Genomic DNA, 19567 nt, shown 5'->3' on the forward strand with positions numbered 1-19567 from the left:
TTATCTGTCCTTTCATGGTGGTTGTCAGCCAGTAAGGTCAAATGCCTTCATGTTGTCTCACCATGGACAAACAGCAGTAATTAGAGAGAGCGGGTGATGGAGTGAAGACGCGCTCACACTACAGTGCACAATACTATACACACCGAAAGCTGCTAAGGCACATGTAAACATCATACCCCTGTGTTACTGATTGTAATAAAATTCACACGTTAAAATCGGCACAAAAATACTGCAATGGCTTGGAATAGCCAAGGCCTATGGTCTTACAGTTTACAAGCAAACTAACCAGTAAAACGTTCCTTTGCTCCAAGAAAACACACAGCAGTAACCCCCATCCTCTACTACATTTAACTAACGTGGGAAGGAGCTGGCAGGTTCTTGACAGAATCTGCACACTGAGCTGTGAAAGCAGTGTGTGTGTAAATCCTGGTTTCTCTGCTGTCTCAGCTGCTTAAACCTCTGCTGTATCCACTCCTTCTCAATGACCAACTACACTGTGTTTTAATTATATTTACGAAACACAGTTTAGTAAATTTTCAGCCTCAAGGGCTAAGCATGCTTCAGTCGTCGAACAGCATCTGAAACCCCTCCACCCACCCCTTTCCTGTGACAGTTTTTTTGTCAGTTTCTGATACTGACAATCTGACAAGCATGCCTACTTAATGCAGCAATCGGCTAGGTGTGCAGAGAACAAGTTTCAAACTTTTCAGAGCCACCTTTCAAGACCATACATGATTATTTGATATTTTTTTATACATAAAGTAGCAGTTAAATGGGTTTTAAGTTTTGTTTTCCATGAAATGTAAGGACGATATGGGCAGAAGCTACTTGTTATATTTACATTACTGATTACTTTTTAAAAGAATTAAAAATATTTCAATTATATTTGGTTTGCTGTATAATGTGTAGTTAGAACTTTGTGAAACTTGTAGTCATATTGGTGCCACATTATTGCCTATGATGTATGACGTATCCATGTCTTTCGGTGCTCTTCACAAAGTGCTGTGCCATACTGTGTCAGGCCTGGCTGAGACAAGCTTGGTATGGATTCACTGATTGACAAGATGACTGGAAGCTGCCAGGATTGAAACATTGAGTTGGCTTAGTCGATTTGTCCTTGGCCAACAGAGAGGACTGTGATGACACACAGAAAGTGCATGCTATCAAAACACAGAGTCAGTGTAATGGAGTACAGCAACACAGAGGGAGCGATGGGAATACCAGCACACTGAGGCGGAGGCATTTGGCCATGATATGTTTGATCAGAGATTTGATGATGAAATTGATAGCAATGATTTTAAATATAACTTTATTTCATCAGGTAATCTCTTTGAAATCATATTGATTTGTAGTTAGTACTGATTATGATGGTGATGATGATAATGATAATAATGTTGATAAAAAAAGATGGTGATGATTTTAAAATTAATGTTACGTTTGTTAATGTCATTAAAATTCAGTGCTTCCTCTTCCCAGTAATATATGGCCAATAATATCCAGACAGTGAGGAATGTAAATTTTATATTGGGCAAAAAGAGAGCACTGGTACAGGACTGATGCTAAGTATCAGCACATACTCTGAGTTGAGGTATTGGGGAAAAAATACTTGGATCAGTTGAATCAAACCTAGACAAAGTAAATGGCAATGATGATGACATTTTTTATTATGATGGCAGGTATATAATGATGATGATGACGATGGTATGAAGTCAATAGACCCATTCGTAATGTTGGTGATGATAATGATAACAGTGGTAATAGCAATGTGAATGATTATGGTTGTGATAATAATAGATGATGAAGGCACTGATTTTCATACTGATGGTAACGATGAAGATGCTGGTTAATGACCGTTGATGCAATGATGGCAATGAAAATATTGATAATCACACTGATAAGGTTGATAAAGACAATAGCAATGAAGGTGATGCTTGTGATAAAGAAATAAGGAATAGGATGTTGACAATAATGACAACGGTAGTAGGGGTGGTGAGGATAATGGCGATTAAGACACTAATAAAAATGAGTGATTAAGTGTGATTAAGTTGATGGCAAAGATTTGGATGTTTATGGTAATGATCACAGTGATGCTGATTTTTAGGTGATGTTGAAGTTTTGGACAGTTATTAGGATGAAGATGATGATAATATTGAACAGAACTGATAATGATAATGACAAAAAAGCTGTTGACAGTGTTGCTGGCTTGTGCTGATAATGATGATGTGTGAGTACAGTAGATAATGAAGTGATGACAATAAAGTGGGGATCACCTATGAGGTGAAGATGACTGTAATGATGCTGGTATTGACGTGAATGATGGCGACTGAAAATTTAATAATGATTTTGATGATGAGGATGGTAAAAACAATATCCATGATTATGGTAATGATGATAATGATGGCGGAGATGAAGGTAACATTGAAGATAACCTTGATGATGCATTTTCGGGTTCTATCATCCACAGGCTCCGTACTCAAAGGGTGATAATTATACATTTAATGCTATCTACAGTACAGGTCTACTGTGTCTACTGTGTGATCTAACAGATTCTTGGAGTGCAACTGATCTCACACACACAAACACACACACAGCGCACCGCCGCAGCCTGACAGTCCTCCCTCTCCTTCCGACTGTAGAGAACGCACCTTTAGCCATTCATCAGTGTCACCCTGTCGCCGTCGGTTACAGCCTGGGGCCCGTCGCGTCTTCATTACGGTCCGAATAAATCTGAAATAAAACCACAGATGATTTATTAGCTTCCGATGGCGTGGCGCTGGTTAGCATGGTCTGCCGCCACTTGGGCCTAGAGAGACAGTTCTCAGACATGAACAGCAGAAATCTGATGTGACAGGGAGACGTTTTTGTGATGATATCAGCCTGTGATCACAAGTTCTGCCTGATGAGAGGAGGAGGGCATCCGGGAAACTGTCACACACCAACAGCGTTTATTTGCTGCGTGAGTGTGTGTGATATTTGTCACTAATGCTCACGCCACAAGGTGCCCTTCAGAGGATCACACAGAGCTGTAAATGAATATCTTTGTCTGTGTATGGTTTTATGTAACATCTTTTTTTTTTTTTTTTTAGAATTACATTTGGGAATTGCAGCTTTTATTTCCCAGTTGATGCTTGAATCAATGTATTTAATTAACATTTAAACAGAGAAACATATACCGACGGGAAGCATAGGTTTACTTGATAAAACAGTAACTTCATAAAGGTTCATGAAATTATGTTTCACATAAAATTACCAATCAATCTGCATATGAATAAAAAACGAACCTTAAATTGGCAACGCATCAGATGACACATTTTAGGCTGTTTTCACTGATGCTAAATAACTCTGTAAATCTGAGGGCCCCTTTCTGTCTCAGCCACACATGTTAAGATTTTCTGCTATTCATCAGCAAACACTCTGATTGTCTAATCACAGGTCAACTCACAAGTTGGCCTGAGATCAGATTGACTGGAAGGCTAAGGTACATGCTGCAGGATCAGCAACACGCTACATGTGGATCAGAATATACATGTACAGCTACATTCACAGTTTATAATGCTTTCCCATTTTAATGATCTGGGACCTTTAAGATACACGTTTTATTGAGCCACAGCTTTTTTTAATACTCTAAGATGGATGTCATATAATCTCTATTTCTGTCCTTTATTGTTGCTTCTGTCAAGCTAAAAGACAAAAGGTTAGGATTTAGAATGATATTTTGTGTTGTGCCCAGCGGAGCCTCTAACCCTGGATCAGTCCCAGAATGGCCATTTCAGCTGAGGCTAGTCCAGATGACAGAGCTCCAGCTGACTCCAGGCCAGTTCAGTGGGGAGAGGCACAGCTGAGACCTGCAGGTGTCACATTGTCCTGGTTGTCACTAACCCAATTACACCTGGATCGCCGGGGACACGCTCGCTCCAGCACGCAACATGAGAGCACAGACACACATAACCACACACATACATACAGAAACAGGTAATAAATACATGCAGATATGAAAAAAGCATTCATGTGCAGTGTAGGGGAAAGATGAGGTAAGCCTACGAAAAAAAACTGACATCCAGGAAATTAATTTCTTACTTGTCGTTAATTAATTATGCATTAGAAAAGGCAAATAGAGTAGATGATAGCAAGAGAAATGAGACATTAAAGGAAAAGTGGATTTTCAATGCTCCACTACCTTCTATTCTCACCTCCCTACTTTTTTTCGTTGTTCTTTCTCTTTGGAGTTCTCCAATCCTATTGCTCTTTTCCCTTCAGCTTCAGCCAATCTGTCTGGCAGTCACTCTCCTCAATTCTCTCTTCTGATGGTGTGTGTGTACCTCCTGTAACTCGTGGATATGCGAATATATGTGTGAGACCATCCAGCTACACACTCATACCATGGATGTATATTTGTGAGTGCAGGGTTGTGGTAAAGCACTTACACCCTGAATGTGTGAACACGCAAGCACGCGTGTGTGTGTGTGTGTGTGTGTGTGTGTGTGTGTGTGTGTGTGCGCGTGTGCGTGTGTGTGTGTGTGTATGCTCTAATGGTGTTTAATGCCCAGACTAATGGTTTCAGCAGGGAATCCTTGTGCGGAGCTTGAGTCCAGGCTTGGGCTGATCGCTGGCAGGACCATCCCTCATCCTGATACCGCATGGAGGTGAGAGCCAGGGGAATGCACACACATACACACACACTCACACACAAAAACTGTCTCTACTTCTCACCAGCTTGCTTGCTCACACTCACAGATTCCCTTCCTTTGTTTCCTATTGACTCTCATTCTGAATTTCTTGCTTCCTCACATTCTGTCTCCTCATCTTCCTCACAGTGCCAAATCTCTCTCAGATCTGTATTTAAAGGATATGATTATATATTTTATATCTAGGCCTTTTCACACTCAACAAAAAAAAAAAAACGACTAACACCCATGAACATCTGGCGTTTCTTCTCACTGGGAATTGGCTCTTCTTCGGGGGTGAAATGACTGCAGTATTCACAGATATTTATCAGCTCCAGTTGTGATTGGCAGTGATGGACACATGACACTCAGGTGGACACACTAAATTTTTCCCCCTCGCTATGAAGCGTGTCAAAGTTTTGAACATTGGCGTGGAACACTTATTGTTTTTTACAGTTTATGGGAACCATGTGCAAAGGCGGTTCTGTTCTTGGTATGCAACACTGCATGTATTTAGTTTGAAGAGAGTGAAGTAACTGACATAAAAAGTAACCTCAGTAACATGCTGTTTCGAACCCCTGTTTTGTTTTTTGGCCTCTTCTCAGGAACTGTTCCCCCCAAAGGTTGCCTTTATTCTTTCTTGGCTGTGGAGAGAGAGGCTATGGAACAATACAAACACAGAGCTGGAATCATCCACCCGTCCTCTTCCCCAGCCGGTATGGGTTTCTTCTTTGTCGATAAGAAATATAAGTCCCTCCACCCCTGCATCGATTACTGTGGTCTGAACTACATCATAGTTTAGCATTTGAACTGTTACAGGGAGCCACTATATTTACTGAACTAGACCTCGGAAATGCCTGTCACTTGGTCAGGATCAGAGAGGGTGATGAATGGAAGACAGCCTTCTCCACACCCAGTTGGTTCTAGGTGTACCTGGTTATGCTGTTCAAACTCATGAACACTCCTGCTGTCTTCCAGGTCCTTGTTAACCGCATTCTCTGTGACATGCTCAATTAGTTTGTGTTTGTCTATCTGGAGGACATCTTGATTTTTTCCAAGACTGAGCAGGAGCATGTCCACCATGTTCTCAAGAGGCTTCCGGAGAATCAGCTCTTCGTGAAGGCAGAGGAGTATTAATGCCACGTCTAGTCAGTGTCGTTCCGGTGTCGTTTAGGTCAGTGCAGTCACTGAGTGGCTGCAATGTTTTTTGGGCTTTGCTAACTTTTACAGACTACAGCTCCATTGCTCTGGCTGTCAACCTGAGACTTGCTCCTCCAGATAAAGTCCCCGTATGCTGGCCCACAGGTTTATCGGCCAAGGTGGTAAACCCTGCTGCTGTCTGACTTTGCCCCAGACCATGAGGATTCAGACCTTTCATGTTTCCAAGGTAAAGCCTGTCAAAGAGAGCCTGTTGGTTCCTTCCACCAGACCCCCACCTCCCCTAAAATACCAGCCTACGTGGTAAAACAGCTACTGGCTGTCCACAGGAAGGGCAGGGGCCGCCAGTATCTGGTGGATTGGGAGGGGTACACTTTGAAGGAGAGATTGTGGGTGTCAGCCAGCAACATTCTGGACCCCACCCTCAACAAGGACTTTCAACTTTGTCATCCTGAGCTGCCTAGGATATGCGGTGCCATCCCTAGGGGGTGGGGGTAACTGTAACATCCCGCCTAGACTCTTTGTAGTTATTTCCTGTTTTATTTTGAAATCACTCACCTTATGTGTTTATGGTTCCTGTACTTCCTGCCTTTGTGTTTTTTTCCCACCAGTTTTCTGTGTCACCTGTGTCTCCTCATCAGGCAATTAGCTCCCTGTGTATATATAGCCTTGTCCACCCTCCCCCACCCCTCATCATTTGTCAGATTGTCTTTGCAGTACCAGTTAGTCAAGTTTTCCAGCTGTTCCAGTTTCTCGTTGATTGTTGCTCGTGCATGCTTTTTTGCCTGCTTTGTTTGCCACGCTGTGACTGACCTTCCTGTGTGTGAAGTCTGACTTACAAGACAAGACTCGGACTGCTTTTGAACTCTTACCTGATCCCCTGTGCGATCCCTGCATTTGAGTCAGTTCCTGGGTTAAAATTGTTACAAAGATGTGCACACAAAGTGCAGTGTACCAAGAACTACCACAATGTTGATTTAACTAAATAGCCCCTTATTTTAAAAATTACAGTTTGACTTGGCTCAAGCTCTTTGCACGAGTCTTGTTTTAGAAAAGACCTTCATAAATACAATTCCGGGTATTTTTTTTGATGGCACCATGTCTGAAGCACAAAAGGGCAGTTTTTTGGCCTCAAGGTTGCTTGCTTGTAGGATTAAGGGCTGCTTTGGACCATGGGGACCTAGGTTTCATGACCTTTACTGGCAGGTGGAGATGCTTTTAGATGCTGGAACAGATGTACAAAAGAGGCGTTTGGCTAGGCAATAAAATGTGTGTGTGCATGTTCTGTGCACTCACATGCAAGGATAGGTATACTGGATGTGCGATTGCTTGTGTGTGCATGAGGGAGTTCAGATGCACTTAGAGGAGAGCAGAATCAGATTAGGAATGGAGGGGTCGCAGCTTGTGGGAAAGGGGGAAAAGCTGCAAGGCTAAAGGTGATAAGATCAAAACAATGAGGCTTTGGTTAATATGAAGCTGTGAGTTGCACAGAATGGCTTAAAAAGGAAAGGTTAGGGAAGAGAAGCAAGATGAGGGAGTGCAGAGGTGGGGAGTGCAAAGCAGTAAAGACAAGATATACGGTGGGGGATAAGGTGGATTGGAGAGGGGGAACAGAGTGGGAGGGTAGGGCTAAGATAAAACAGAAGGCAGTGGAGTACAAGGGAGTCAAGCCTGGTGAGGAAGGAAAGTAAAAGGTACGGTGTGTGTTGTTGGTGGAGGCAAGACAAGGGCAGGAGGTAATGGAGTGCTGGGGAGGAAGTGAGATGGAGGCAAGGGGGTACTTGGGTGTGTGTGTGGGTGTGTGTATAGGGGTGTAGTCGGTATGGGGGTATGCTGAAGCAGGGCTGTGGGGCTAGGGGGGTGTGTCAGTACAGATGCTCTGTGACCGGGTGTCACAACTCGGGCCAGGAAGCTGAATCCAACAATTAATCACTGGGCCCCTCCGCTTGTAATCAAACGGGCTCTGGCCATGATGTATGAGCCATGTCACAATTACTGACTCACGCTCGCGCGCACACACACTCGCACACACACTGCACTTGGAGTTGATCATGTGCACACATGCGTTCACACATGTATGAGGATGAATAGACACACACACGGCACGCTGAACAACCTCTGGCGGCTCACTAGGATTATGGCTGTCTTCCAAGAGGCCACTGGGGCAGACTTCAAAGACACAAACATAAACATCCTACAAAGCCAACACATTATAATCTTAGTCAGCAACATGGAGGTAGCAGAGGAGAAAATGTCAGCATGGGGAAATAAAGGGAGAGAAAGAGGAAGAGGAAAAGAAAGACAGTCAGTGGGAGTTCAGGACTAATGAGGAAGACAGATATACTGAATAATGGGAGTGGAAGAAAGACAGATGAAAAGATTGGAGAAGTAAGGAAGGCTTGAAAGTGGGAGTGAAGGCGAGAGAGGCTGTAAATGAATGAATCAGGGAAGAGATAATGAGAGAGAGGAGGAAGTGAGGACTGAGGAAGGGATGAAGAGGTGAATCCGTAGGGAAGGGGGTAAAGCTCTTGGTCAGCGGTTTCCACGGTGATGGTGGACAGGCCAGCTGACAGGATGAATAATTTAGGATGAGGTGTGGACATCGATCCCACAATGCACTTCTGCCTGACCACACTGTCCCAAGCACATAGTCTTAGGCACACACGCTCACAATTGGTTGTACACACACACACACCAATCATCCCAGTACATCCGCAAATCAGAGCTGATCAATGACTAAATACCTGGATTTTTTTAAATAAGTGATTTTGATTTTTTTTCTTCATCTTCATTGTTTTTCATCATCTAAAAAAAGGTCAAAGATTCATGTAAGAGTTATGGAGTTAAAAAACAACAGCATGTAAATATTTAGAATAAAAAAACAGAGAAATACTACTTTCACACACACATACACAGAGTGTATTTTTTGGCACAGTGCTGACAAACACTGATGGCTGTGAATGCTGCTGGCTTTCAGTAGCCTCCTCTGCATAAAGTCCTTCCTGTTTGGTCAACTTACTTCCTGTCTACTGCAACCTGATACGTCCTGGTTGAGTCAGATGTCTTTGACCCCACCGGCCTGCTGTCCAAGCCAAACACAGCCACTTCCACCTTCTCCTGTAGGAAAGAAAAAATGGACATTGTGGGGGAGATTTTGGGTACTGCATTTACTTGCAAAATCTCTCTCTGAGCAAATCTGCACAATCAAATAGCTAATATTAATATTTTATTAGTTTATTACTTTGCCGAGGTTGATATTAAACATCAGATATGATAAACGTCCACTTAAATTTCAGCCTTACATTTTTTTTTTTTTTTTTTTTTTAGCAACACTCCCTCAGCCTCTGGCACAACACAAGATCATTTTTAACCCTGTGGAACAATGTTTCTCCCAAATCTCTCCAGCTTTGCAGGCACCTCTCCTCTTCATTCATCACACAGCCTGAACAAGTGACCGGGGAATGACCTCGCTTGCACGCAGACACACACACATACACACACACACAAATCCACAAACACGGTATCAACTCACACAAAAGCATAATTCATTTATCACAAACGATGGATACCTTGGAACACATGCTCAAACATGCATGTGCACACACTAACACATAGACACACACCTAAATGCACGCACACTCACACATAGCGGTTCCTATCACATCCGTTACAGATGGGTTCTCCTCCTCCTCAGTCCTAAATGAATATAAATATGTCTGTTTGACATCATTCATCTGCCAGAGAGGAACACATTTACCGTATCCAGCCAAAAGAGGCAGTGTTACTCTCTCTTCCACTGGGGAGGGACATGGAAAAAGAGAAACTGGAAGGGAGAATGAAAGCACGGATGAAAAGACTTGCAAAGATGAGGATAATCCAAGGGCACCTAATAAGGCTGGTGCAAAGCAGTAAATTATTATAAATATTCTTTATGAAGTTTCTCTTTTTCTATCTCTCACACTCACAGACATGCAGAAAAACAAGACAATATCCCCTCTATTTAAATACGTTTTATTCTGCTGCTGTTGCCCGCTAATCAAATCTGATCCTATCTCTCCCCTCTTGACAGGTTGTATTCACGATAAAGCATTTGAAAGCCCATTAGCTCCACTTTCCAGCGCCGTAAAGCCAACAGCAATCCGATATCATCAGTAACAGTCCATGAGAAGATGACGTCCAGACGACAAGTGAGATGTGGACAGACTAAAGGAGCTGAGAGGAGGAAGAGATAAGTGATGGGAACAAATTGAAACAAAATGGCGGGTGATATGCCACTGGGAGATGCTTAGGGAGATGTTATACGGGCCAGTAGCAAGAATTTACAAAGGAAGGCACATCATCATGTGGTGTCACAAATAATAATCGTTTTAAGAAGTTATCCTCTGTATTTTATTTATGCTGGGAATTGAAAAAGAAAGTCAAACACCTGTTGAGAGGTGTTTATAGTCAGATATAAAGATATTTCAGGTTACAAAAAGATCTTTTCAGTTATCATCTGAAAACTATTAAAGTTCACCAGATTTGAACTGTGTCCTTAGTCACCACGTCTTCATAATGTGCTGCTTGCAAAGCCCTGAGGGAGGCGACAGTGGTTTCAAAGTGAGCCGGCTCCTACTACAATCTGTGCTCCATATGTCATTAAGCCCATTAGGGAAACACTAGGTTAGCATTACAGCCCGAGTACCAGCCTTTGCTACAGGAGCAGCCATGGGTCGACATAAAAGCTTCGTCTCGCTTTGTCTCCCTTCCTCTCTTTGTCTGGCTGGCCTGTATTAACAACCCATTGTCTTTTTCTCAACACTACGCTTTCTGAACTGCATCCTCCATTTCCTTGCCTTGAGTCATTTCTCCTTCACTCAGCCCTTTCTATGCTTCTCCCTCTTTCACCTTCACTGGCACAACACTCTGCCACTGGGGGCAGTAGAAGAAAAGATGTCGGCTTTTGAGAAAGCACTTGGGCAGTGCTGTCTGTCAGCATGGACTAATGACACAATGTTTTCTAGTCCTCTTTGCTGCATAAACCTGTATGATATTTTGAAACATCATCAGAAACATTATACACATCTATGATGAGTAAACCCTGAAATGTAGTTGTCGGAATCTCAACTCAGGCAACTGGACTCATCTTTGTTGAATCAGAACCAACCGATCACACTTTCCCCTCCAGGAAAACAGGAAACCAATATGGCATGTTCACCTAGAGGTCAGGTGGAGGTTAGTGTGGAGTGTCATGCCTACACTCAATTTCCCCCTCTCCACCACCCACCCCCACTCCCTCCCTTCCCTCCTTTGCCTCCTTCCCCATTCCTGTGACAAAGAGAGCCACTTTGGTTGCCAAGGAAACAGGCTTTTTCCATGGCGATGTTGGAGCACGTGGGAAGGGCAGGGCGTCTTTGTTTCGCCCGTGATGAAGGATTCTCCCCATGCATGTTTAATCGCCAGACTTATAGTCCCAAACCCAACAGCCGAGCCCATCTACCACAGCCTGATTATGTTCAATGGAGCTTCTGACACCGTCATTTTGCCAGTTTTATCACGCTGTGCAGCTCCCACCGCGGGCACCTTAGCTATTGTTGCGCAGCTTTCCTGATGAGTACAGCTGAGACCACAGATAGTCAGACCAAACAAGGAAGGCACACATGTGTCTCTCCTGCCGTAATTGAAATACGCCTGGTCAAATAAACACACTCACTTCACATAGGTACACTCTGAAACATACATAAGCCCGGGCACACAATCCTTTTTGTCTTTTCTTGTATCTCGGCACCCACCCACCACTGTTTGGCTTAGCACAGCAGGGGAAAAAAATGGCCGATCTCCATGGCAACGGTGTGTGCCGTTCTGCTACAACTGTGATGTATGTGGTGACACTTTTGACCCTCTGGTGAACTCTGTAATGCAGGAGCTGTGCCGAGTCCGGATAGACCCCGGCTGCCCTGCCTATCCCGCTGCTATAGTGTACCATATAGATCCTGTTAGTTTTATATGAGCACCATGACAACAGATTCTGACCCAACCAGACAGGATCAGTCTGCATGCCTTTGTCATGGAAACAAAAAAAATCTCAACAAAGTCTTAATCAGCATCAGTTTGCTGTGACAACAGGAAAACCTGGTATTACAGGGATTATATGTTTTGTGGTATGTGTTGAAATGAAATGAATGAAATGCAGATGTTACAATACTTTGTCGACTCTGCAGGTGAATTTTTGTTATGTAATGCATCTAATTGCTGATTGTTGGACAATCCTTTTCATCCTTCTCAGTCACTGGATATGAAAATGTAAACATCAGCAGAAAGAGGTGACATCAAATACAAGTGAATATCTGCCGCACTGACTGTCTTCACATTAATCAGAAAGGGAAAGAAGGCTGTCTGTTTTGGAAGTACGATAAGATTCAAGGTTTGTTTGGCCCTCACGTGTTTGTTTCCGACTCGCCTGTCAGTTATGTATGTCCTTTATTGTCACACAACACAACACTTCTTCAGAACCTCTGTTGGCATGCCATTTCCACTGACATTTACAATTCATACACACTGTTTCATACAAAGAAAGGGTCAAATGCACGACAGCCTGAGCCCGGATGTGCTAGTGAACACACAGTGCCGCAGATAGTTTTTTTTCCAGTGATGCACATACACACATTCGAGTGCATTGTTGTGTGATGAGACAGACAGACACAGAAAAGTCACGTATGCATCCACGCCCCTCCCATCGCCCTCCACCACCACACATATACACAAACACACATGTCATTGTCATTGCAAAAACACCACACACAAAAACTAAGTGGTGCAATACAAAGCAATACTCATGCTCACAAGCTCTCTCAATCAGCACTTGTCTCCTCCTGTCTGGTCGGTTTTGCAGAAATGTAGCGCCTCCTCTGCGTTTCCGCCACTAGGAGTGCTGCAGCTTTGCACAAAACCAGCACTCCCAAATCTGCCACAGCTGCTGCTGCCTCACACTGAGTAGAAGAAGGGGAGCTGACACCCAGTAAATGCAGACAAGCAGACACCTTCTTAATCATTCACATTGGGTTTTTTTTTTTTTATTAAAAAACAATTGGTTCCACATGGTACCAGACTCATAGTGAACATATATAATGTGGGACATACAGATAATGCAGACAAGTGGCTGCGCTAACTCTAAAAATATGTTCACAAAGAAAATGTGCTGCCCTTAAAATAAATCACATTTTCAGTGGCGTAGAAGACGACAATCACAAAGAGAGAAGAAAGAATAATGTTTCCTCAGTTACAACACAACACAGAGAACTGCCAGAGCTTTCAGATTTTTTTTTTGTTACAGTCACATTATGTTTCTTATGTAAACTCTGCCTCATTTGTTGCCAAGAAAATGTTTTGCTTTGCTCCGGCAAGTACAGAAGGAGGAATTTTCCACCTATTCAACAAAGAAAAAAAAGTGAAACAAAACAAAAATAAAAAGGGGCATCCCATGTTCTGCTGCAGCTCCTCAGTCCTGTTTCTCCAAGTCACAGTCTTGGTTGGGAGTCACGACCTCATAAGACACAGTGAGACCTGCCATACCACTGAGGAGTCAACCTGCAGGCCTGCAGAGAGAGACAGAGAAGAAAAGTTGTTACAGAATTAAAACTGGCAAGGCAGCTCAACATAAAGTAAAACTTAGCGAGAGATTGCAGTTTATAGAGGGATTGCAGACGTTTATAGCCATGTTCATGCACCTAAATAATATTTGCATGTTTTGAGTACTTAATCATGTATATTCAGTAGTCAACATATACGTCACTTCAGAGTTACATCTTGGTTCAGCTCAGTTTATCTTATTAGTCTCCTTGCATGTACAGATTTCCTGTGCAATGAAAGATTATTCCTGCCAGAATTTACTTACTTTGGGAATTTCTTCCAAATCAAGTTACACTGTTTTAGTTCTTTGGGTGAGTACTTAACTTATCACAACCAATAAAAATGAGTGCTAATAAACAGGAATAATCCTTTAAGCTATGTTTCACTCTAATTCAGCATTTCCTTACCTATCTATATGTGCGTGGCCCTGCCAATGTGGTCGTCATGTTTGGGGACAGTCCCGTCACATAGCCGCCGCCCCCCCCCTTCCCGCCTGTGGTCCTGCCACTGATGTTGAGCGAGTGACCTTTTCTCTCGGCTAATCCACACCAAAAAGCCCTAATTACTGCTGCCGCTCCACCAACCTCCCCTGGTCCAATAATCAATACAGCCGATTGGCCAGCGGATCACCCCATCAGACACCAGCGCTTTATATGTGACTCAGTGTATGTATGTGTATGTGTTAGAGTGACATAGTAATGGCATTTTCATGGGAAACTGGGACAGACAGAGCACGAGAAAAGCAACCAAAGACAGAAAAAGAAACAGGATTTGTAGCAACTGCACAAGCAACAGAAAGGTAAACGGAGGGTGACTGCAAAGTAGCCATACACACAGTTGTGCACGCACACATTCCTCCCTCCAACCTGAATGTTGTGACACCAGTTGACCTTATTGAGCTGCTGTTGTGTAAAGAGTCCCTGATTAGAATATCTTCCCTTTAACCTTTATCAGAGTGACGCGCCTCTCGAAATCAAAGAAATAAGCCATCGGTTTATGCAGAGAGGTAAATGTATTCTGTCGTTATTTCATTAAGCTGTGGCATTTCACTAAACATCCTGACTGCATTGCTGAAAATGTTGCTTTTCAACAATAATACTTACCAGTTTTTCTTTTCTTTGGAACATGCAGGTGTGCGCTTCTGGAGATATACTATATGATGATCTGACAGCGTAGAATGTACTGTATGCTGCCCAGAGCACTCCTGCTTTTATCGCTACATTTTCTCACGTGTGTGTGTATGTGATGTCTCTGTGTGTGTAAAACGCCTGAGGACATTTCAAGAGCAACAAAAGGCCAGACACAATGTTATCAGAAAGAAAAAGGAAGTTTAATTTTAGATGCAGCTGCAAGAACTGAGTCATATCTGTGAAAAGAAGTAGGCAATCTCTCTCTCTCTCTCTCTCTCTCTCTCTCTCTCTCTCTCCCCCCTTCTTTTCTTCCCTTTCTTTCTCCTTCTGTCACTCTTGCTGACAGTCTTTGATTGTATTAGACAAGTTAATGAAAAGCAACACAGAAGAAACGACTGGCAGCCCTTCATGGAGCCTGCACCTGCCGGAGTGTATGTCTCTGTGTGCATACCTGCCAGTGTTTGTGTCTGACTGTCTTATGTCCTCAGGCATGCCAGCCAGTCAACACGATGATGAGACAGTAAGAGACTGATGAGAAGCTCATCCATACCTTCAGGGTGAGGTCCGTTCTGCAGACGTGAAATGGTTATGAATATAAACTACGGATACTAGATGCAGCATGAAAGCTTGGGGGGGCAAGACCCTATTATCATGAACCCTAGTAAAGTACTTATAATACTTAATGTATTTTAAAGAGACTTGCTCAAGTACATAAATCCCCAAGCCCTGTGTGTTCAAATTTTGCATACCAGTCCCTCATCAACGTTTAAACTATTTGTGCATTTGATAGAGCTGCAGGTGCATTATATGTCATCAGGACTTATCAACAGTTTTATTCAGCAAATGAAATACACTTGGACTGCTTCAAAGGGATCTAAGACACGTGGAGTCACGATAAGGCAATCTCTGTGGTTTAATGCATACATGCATGTAAGGCCCAGCAAAGTATTCAAAGGAACTGTATCCATATTGGACAACTTCACTCCGCACTATTTACATTCAAAGTAATGAGTGTGCCTTTAATGTAGCAGGTCCCGTAACAAACCCGCAATAAATATTCCACATTTTTTTATTCCATTATCACAAAGTTTCAGTCGTGTAGTCACAATAATTTTTTGCACTGTGGTTTGAGGTTGACAGCCAGGTATGTGAAAACTGATGGTGGCCTGTGAGATTATAATTAAGGTGGGAAAATACCTACAGTGAAAGATCAAATGTTTGGGTCCAGGTTCCAAGTAAAACAGCAATATAATCTGTGTCATCCCCCATCACAAAACAGCCACTATTTCAGAGAGTCATTTAATTTACCAGTGGAAACTATGTTGTTTCATTTTTATGTTTATTTGTTTTTGGCCTTTGCTCATCAAAAGTTGATTGTTCTATTAAGTACCATATCGCTACACACGCTCTCTGAACAAACATAGTCAAGAGTTGCTTTCTCAATAACTAATGGCTGCATTGTGTTCGTCCATCACCAGTGGTTGATGAGATGACACAGCCACTGTGACCTGTGGTCAGCTATGGTTAATATATCAGCCCTGGCCAGGTCAGGGTGAGTCAATAACTTAAAAATATCCACTGTTATGATATTGCATATCCCATTCTAAAAGTATATTGACATGTATACACTGTTTCTCTGACATGTAATTTTAAATCTTGGTAATACAATCGGCTGTAATTAGAAAATAGTCACTGATGAGGAAGTGGACCGCTCAGTCTTTTCCAACTTAATGGTAGGCATCCAATCTATATTGCATCCACCCACACTAACGGTTGTATTATATTGATTTATTGGATTCATCAAAAGATGAAATTGAGCACCCTATATGTGTTGAGGGTGCAATAAATACAATGTTTACCATCCCACAGCAAGAAATGAACATAGTACATGTGTGAAGGCTAATAGAATCAATAGCAATCACTCAACAATTGCCTTCTTGATACTAATTTCTGTCTTTCAAAACTAATTGTGCAACTTAACATGAAGTCTGAGTCAGTGGATGTTGCAGGTCCTTAGTGTCTGATAGAGGGCAATTAAAGTTGTGACTTTCTCTTTGACCCTTAAGATTGTATACTGGGACAACAGACAAGGTGAAGAATGGTAGGCCAGTCTTCGAATTTGAAACAAAGAAGCTCTGCAATAAAATAAGCCATTATATTTCAAAATTTCTTCCATATTCAGGGTCATGTACTTCGTGTGAAATAGACGTCTTTGTCTAGTGGTGTCCACATGTGCAAAATCTCTACAATGAAGTCAGTGAATAAAGTGTTTTCATAACCGACAGGCATGATAGGAACAACTGGAAAAATGAGACCCAGTATGTAGAAAACTGGAGACTTCCTTCAAACTCAAATACTGAAACTTTTCCTGTGTAAGATTGGCAACACAGCATAGGTATACATGTCTCCTTGCCAGCAACCTGTGTGCATATATGTGCAGAATGTGCATGTGTGAACATATGATGGTGGACTGAAGACATGTAGCTCCACAGAGAGCTGCCCCAGTCAGCCTGGCCTGCTGAGTGAAACCCTGTGGTAATGTTTAGCTTAAGGGGTGAAAAAGAAGGTGAGAGGGGGGAAAGGAAGGAGGGAAGGATGAGAGGCTGACAGGGGTTGGGGTTCTTCGGGTAGACAGCAAGTCAAGAGAGCGAAGAGGGTGGCGGTTGAAGGAAGGGAGGGATGGGTCATGGGGGAGTGATGGGGAGAGGGAGGAAAGGAAGGATGAAAGGTCCAAACGGGACAGAGCGCAGGAGAGGTCCCGCTTGGTCTCGTCAGTCAGCCGTCTCTCTCTGACACCTGAACCTCCGCTGACCGGGTCGTGACTGCCTCTCTGGCACAGGAGATATCACTAGGGGGGCTGACCTTTGACCTCTCACCTCCTCATCACCACCAAAGCCTTCGCCACGCCTTCTCAAGCACCCCCTTAATCGCTTCCCGACCTTAATTTCTTTTCAGCTCTTTCTTCGCCACCTCCTTTACCATCAGTTCAGTTACCCAAAGCTGTAACTGAACTACTGTAATGGCACAGTTTGATTCTGGTTTCTAAAATTAAAATAGAATTTAAAAACACTTTCCCATGAAATATTAAATAATTTAAAAACATACTTTATCTTTGAAAAGAGATAAGATAAATACAATTTTACCTTAGGGAAGCCTAAAACCATGATCAGACGCAAGCCCCATAGGCGTTGATTTTGGTGATAGGGAGCTCGGGCAACCACAGGCAACTGTGATTACCCACAAGGAAATAACACTGTCGCACAACCATGTTGAGAATTTAGGGTATAACAGAGACCAGGCAAAGAAGTATAAAAAGAATAGTTTGTGCTTATTTGCTTCTTTGATGAGACTTAGATAAGAAGATCAGTACCACTTTCACACCTGTACAGTAAAAACAAAGCTACAGCCAGCAGCCTGTGAGCTTAACCACAAACAGTGGTTAAAACACTAGTCTGGCTTTATCCAAATAACCTCTTAAACTCACTAATCAACACAATATGGCTTGTTTGTTTAATCTTTACAAAAAAAATATTAAAACAACTCATTCTGGTTTTATGGGATTTAGGTTTTGTGGTGGACTATTTCTGGGCTGGGAACACTGATTTCCTCACATCAGCACTGTCTGACAACCTCACTGGGACACCAAGAACCCAAGAAGTTACTGCACCAGGCCAAGAACTTAAAAAAAACCAAAACAAAACACAGTACTTTTGTTGACCACTTAGTGGTTTCATTTCACTGTATGAAATCTCTCTGTAACCTAATTTGCACATGACAGTTTCAAGCATGTTGCAGCCTTTTCAAAATTGTAAAAATTCTTCCTGATAGGGTTATAAACTGCTGTGGTATCTGATAAGCTTTCAAACTAATGGATCTGTTCCTGCTACTACTAGCCTCCTGGATGATATTTCATCAGCTCACCAGTATCTGAAGCAACACGCTGTTGCGTTTTCAGTATAAGCCCCATTTAGTCCTGCCTGTTCTGCAGATATGGACGGAACACAGTACGGTTTCCACACCATAACTTACAATATATTAAATATATTTTGACACATTTTGACATAAACATGAACACACATGTAGAATGTACATATTTCATGTGTCCACATCATTTCTATGAGCTACTGGGACCTAACACGCTGTGAAAGGCAGCCTTTTCAGATGGTGAGCTGACTCAGTTAGGACAACACACACACACAAACATGCACACACATATATCCCTGGAGAGTCAGGTCTAATCCCAGGTTTACATTGTTAGGACAACAGGGATAATCCTTCTAACAGGGTGTTTATCTAGAAACTGCAACCTCTGATTCCCCTGCACACACAGTATTGACCCGTAGAGAAAAATAGCAAAGGGGTGAGAAGGCAAAGGACAGAGAGCACGGGTGAGACAGGACAACCAGGAAAAGTGATTGAAGAAAAGAGAAAAATCAGTGGGAAATAAGAAGAAATGAAAGTAAAATGTTGCGTTGGAGGAAATGTAACAAGAAGGTTTGTGCTGTCAGGTATGAAGATGACAGTGTGGTGGCATCAGTGCAGGAGTGGACACAGCCAGCCCCCCAGGACCACACACACCAGCCAAAGAACACACACACACACATCTGGATGGCAGACCAAAGAGCATATAAGCCTATATTTGAGACAGAAAGCACAGACACATAAATAGAACATATATGTCAATACAATAAGCTAATAAGGGTTGAGATAGAGTCTTTCTGTGGTCAAAGACATGGGAAGCTAAAGGAAAACCTGATTAGCACATTTAGGAGAACACTGTTAAGCTTAAAGTGATAATCTGTATGTTCATCTAACCTACAGGTTACCTTTTCCAGTTAGCTACCATTTGCAGCCATGCTGTGCTTGCTAATTTTTATTTCTCTATATCTTTAGGGGAGCTGTCTCATCCGCTTGCTGACTGCCTGCGGGAATGCAGTATGTGAATATGTGGCATTATGGGAAGAGCTGAAAAGGGTTTGACACTGACTAAAAGCAGAGGAAACTGTA

The 19567-nt window shown here is 42.6% G+C and overlaps 1 long non-coding RNA gene across 2 annotated transcripts in view; it reads right to left on the reverse strand.

The window, feature by feature from the left end:
- Nucleotides 1-12875: 12875 nt before the first annotated feature.
- LOC121191453 overlaps nucleotides 12876-19567 on the reverse strand; it is a 47942-nt gene continuing 41250 nt past the window's right edge. Inside the window, exons 3-4 of one of the 2 annotated variants that reach the window (XR_005895108.1) lie at nucleotides 15012-15129; nucleotides 12876-13396 (exon numbers count right to left, since the gene is read on the reverse strand). This is a non-coding gene — a long non-coding RNA (uncharacterized LOC121191453). The remainder of the gene's footprint in view (nucleotides 13397-15011; nucleotides 15130-19567) is intronic. The other variant, XR_005895109.1, reaches the window with a different exon arrangement.

The sequence above is a fragment of the Toxotes jaculatrix genome, chromosome 13 (genome assembly GCF_017976425.1).
Source record: "Toxotes jaculatrix isolate fToxJac2 chromosome 13, fToxJac2.pri, whole genome shotgun sequence".
Taxonomy (NCBI): Eukaryota; Metazoa; Chordata; class Actinopteri; family Toxotidae; genus Toxotes; species Toxotes jaculatrix.